The 4,345-nt window shown below is 42.6% G+C and overlaps 1 long non-coding RNA gene across 1 annotated transcript; it reads left to right on the top strand.

The window, feature by feature from the left end:
- The first annotated feature begins 1,809 nt into the window (after positions 1-1,809).
- On the top strand, positions 1,810-3,284 carry LOC120437686. Its single transcript, XR_005611342.1, has 3 exons — positions 1,810-1,985; positions 2,766-2,939; positions 3,028-3,284. It is a non-coding gene; the product is annotated as an uncharacterized LOC120437686 (long non-coding RNA).
- Positions 3,285-4,345: the final 1,061 nt, after the last annotated feature.

Below are 4,345 nucleotides of genomic sequence, written 5' to 3' on the forward strand. Positions count from 1 at the left end.
CCAAGACCTGAAACACAAGGAGAGTGGAAAGAAAGCGTTGTGCAATCTGGAGGGAACCTCCAGGTTTCCACACTGGTTGTGACGGACACTTACAAGCGGGTGAGATGGATATCAGAGTGCAGGAGCCCAGGAACAGATCCAAGACCTGAAACACAAGGCGACTGGAAAGAAAGCGCAGTGCAATCTGGAGGAACCTCCAGGTTTCCACGCCGGCTGTAATGGATAGTTACAAGCGGGTGAGATGGATATCAGAGTGCAGGAGCCCAGGAAGAGATCCAAGACCTGAAACACAAGGAGAGTGGAAAGAAAGTTGCTAGGAGATCTGGAGGAACCTCCAGGTTTCAACGCCGCTGTGACGGACACTTAGAAGCGGGTGAGATGGCTATCAGTGTGCAGGAGCCCACAAACAGATCCAAAACCTGGAGGGAACCTCCAGGTTTCCACGCCGGCTGTGATGGATGCTTACAAGCGGGTGAGATGGATATCAGAGTGCAGGAGCCCAGAAACAGACCCAAGACCCTAAACACAAGGAGATTGGAAACAAAGCGTTGTGAAATCTGGAGGGAACCTACAGGTTTCCACACTGGATGTGATGGATGCTTACAAGCAGGTGAGATGGATATCAGAGTGCAGGAGCCCACGAACAGGTCCAACACCTGAAACATAAGGAGTTTGGAAAGAAAGCCTCCTGAATTCTTGAGATTTTTTAAAGATGCTTCATCTCCCAACCTAGAAGCTCCTTTAGCCCCCTGCGAATGCCCCCCGTTTGTTTTTTTTTAGTTTAACTGATGAAGATTCATAAAAATGTAAAAAAAAATGCTGAGCAGGAGCTGAATAAAACTGGTTATACACTGTGTGATCTTTTCAGTCACGTTATTCAGCTTCTGCTCAAACTGCACGATTGATTCGCAGGGGTTAGAAGTTCGTAGGTAATGCTGGGCATACACTGTGCGATTTTTGGCTAACTTTGAGCCGAGTCTTTCAGTCATGCGACCGTTTTGGTGATCGGCCCGAGTTTTGCCTTCATCGTGCATCGTGTTGTATACATGGGGTAACAAGAAGCGATTAACACCTCGACCAGCTCCCGATCATCAATCGTTTGGTCATAAGAAAATCAAGCCTGTTTGAAATCCTGTCGGCCATCGTGAGGGTCACTGCAGCCTCTCACACTGCGCACGCGCAAACACAGAAATGAAGGCGAAAAGACGGAGCAGCACAGTAGTGCAGCATGTGATCTGGACACAAGCGATGAAAGCACAACTTGTAGTACTTTTGCAAGCTCTTCCGAGCCTTTTCGATGTCTCCTCACAAAATTATCACGACCACAACAACCGTGAAAATATTTGAATGGACATTGCTGCTCAATCACAGCTGCCTGATCAATATTTTTCATTAGCAATTTAGCACAGTTGATGGTGGTGGTGTGTGTGTCTGTGTGAGTGAAAGACAGAGGGAGAGAGAGGGACAGATTGATGCTTAGTGTGAGCACTCAGGTCGCATCAGAGCATCGGGCGTATAGTGCGAGACCCTGCATCGTGACCTACGAACTTCTAACCCCTGCGAGTCAATCTTACAGTTTGAGCAGGCGCTGAATAACGCCACTGAAAAAATCGCACAGCGTATGCCCAAGGCTCCGCCGATGCTGATGGAAATGGACAAAACATTAAGAAACGCAAAGCCAGAGGAACAGACTAACACACACTAATGCTGTTTTTGACTTCTATTTATGCCCTTAGTAGGCGTGACCTAACGGCCGCACTTCAAAGCACTCAGCCTTTTGACGCGTCATGTAATCTTCCTTCTCATGGCGCAACTCCTCCCACTCATTCATAATCCGACCTCCGCGTTTGCACTCGTCCTACAAGAGCTCCCAAATTTGAACATCATTGATGTTCATCGGATTTACAGAGTGACGACAAACCCCGTCAGCATGTTAGATAAAGGATTTAAGTTATATGCTGCATCATATATACACAACTACGAAGGTAAGAAAACGTAAATTAACCGACAAAGAAACGTTAGCTAACGTGAAATGCAAACACTCCGCTATGTGTTTCATTTGATGTCAATTCTCTACATTACATGTTTCCTTAAACGGTGTTTATAGTTGAGGTTTAACTAATGTCACTTTTGTTGTTAGACACTTTTATAATAGCGTTAGGTAGTTGGCTAACTAAGCAGGTAGTTAACTACCCAATGCTACTCTTGCTACGTGTAAAGTATATATGTTTAAGACGTGTTGACATGAGTAGTACAGAAATAATGCTAATGGTTCTTGTATCTTTATTCAGTGTCCAAAAAACACAGGTTGACAGGGGAGGTCGGTGTGAGAGCCCCAGTGCTACAGGTCAATGAGGAAGAGTGAGGCACCACACAGACTAAGTGTAGGCAGGAAGCTGTGTAAAGTTGTTAATCCCTGTTCAGTGGGGTTCAGTTCATTTAAGCATTAGTTAAGTTCATTCCTGAAGGCCCATCAACTTGAATGTTTTCCTTGTCCCCTGCTTTATCACACCTAATTTGACTAGTCAGATGTGTTTGGGTGATCAGAAACAAATTTACACCAAGTTAATACTGCAAATATACACAATCTAAGTTATTACAGTTATCAAGGATGGTTAAATTGTTTTAATAGGGAGAGAAGGAAACACTAAGCATTCAGGAGGGTAAGCCTGTAGGGGTCAGTAACCATAACACTGAACTATGTTCCTGTTCGGCTCTTCCATGAAGATGATGTTACATTTTTAATTTTAGTTCTTTCTTCTTAGATTAAGCTTCTGGATTCATTGCCAGTGCTCCTGTGTGGCAGGTGCTGTTATGTGCAATCACACAGTGGCACTGCTCTTCCAAACAGCACACTACTCACAACTCAGAGTGCCGGTTGTCCCCCTGTGCATAGCTGCACCGAATCTGAACAGCAATGGCACAAGCCACGGACAGTGGTAATTTAAATAAGGTTAAAGTTTTTGAATTAGACCATGTTTACATATGAACAGCAACACCATCCATAGTAAATGTGTCTTCTGTTAGGGTGTGAAGCCAGGACCTATCAACTCTATGATCTTCACTAAGCCGGTACCAAATAGGATGGCCCAGACTGGAGTACGGTAATTAGATTTGTAAAATTTGGTTTCCTGTGTTACAAATGCATGTTGCTATTTGTTCATACATGCATGTGTCAGAATAGGTATTAATTTACATACAACATTACACTTTCTGAAGACGGCTAACTCAGTCATGTACATATATACATCCCAGTCTCTAACTTATGCACCACTGTTTCACACTTTTTAGTTTAGTTGTTGTTCAGTATAATAACCTTCTTCCTTACATTATTGTCATTGATGTTTTCTTTAGAGTGGATTCTACAGAGGCATTGTGGGTCCATTACCAGATCCCTGACCTGACAAGCCCCTTGTGGAAAGTGCCTTTGGGCTGGTGCAGGAGGGCAGTGTTCTGTCATGTCAGCAGCCGGTTTGACAACCCGGTACATCACACTACACCGTGATGCACCACCAACACCGCACTTGCCTCTGGAGGGTATGACATCAAGGAAACCCTGCTCGCTCAGACAGCCTGTGATATTTTCTCAAACCGCTGCGCTGAACAAGTTTCCAAAGAACATGCTGTGTGACACAATAAATATCCTTTAACCTGTTAACCTGTGGCTTCTGGAAGAAACTCGGGTGAGTCAGTCACTGCAAACACATTTGTATCATCAAGTGTTTGTCAAATGAAAATGATATGTTTTTCTACACTTAGGATAATTTTCTATGTTGCAGTGCAGTAAAGTGCATGTTTCTTCTGTGTTCAATCATACATGTTCTAATTGTTATAAACAGAAAAATCTTTTCTTACTTAACTGCTTGATTCTTAACTTGTTTAACTGAAACATGATGAAATGTCATAGTATTATTTTTTTAAATGTCCTTGGCAGTGCATGTGTCCGCATTGTAACTTACTAATAAAAAGTCCTGTGTGTACTTTGGTGTGTGTTTTATGTTATTTTATTGCAAATAAATAATAGTCATTTGATTTTACAGTTACACACAATCTTATATCTCTGGCATGGCATGGCAAGGCAATATCGGGTACATGCAATTTGAAACCTGACATTCCAGAGCAAAGCATGAAGCACACAGCACGTGGTCAACGTGACTCATATGGAGACTGACAACATTACAAGGAATAAAGGAAAATTGAGGACTTAGCCACAGAAAAGACTTTTTTCCTTTTTTTTGTTACAATAACTCGAAAAGGTCAACTATGATTTTTAAATTAATATCATAGGTGTGAGTTTAGAGTTCAGATTTTTCTGCACATTCTTTCTTTTTGTATTTAATTATGA

The sequence above is a fragment of the Oreochromis aureus genome, linkage group 3 (assembly GCF_013358895.1).
Source record: "Oreochromis aureus strain Israel breed Guangdong linkage group 3, ZZ_aureus, whole genome shotgun sequence".
NCBI lineage: Eukaryota > Metazoa > Chordata > Actinopteri > Cichliformes > Cichlidae > Oreochromis > Oreochromis aureus.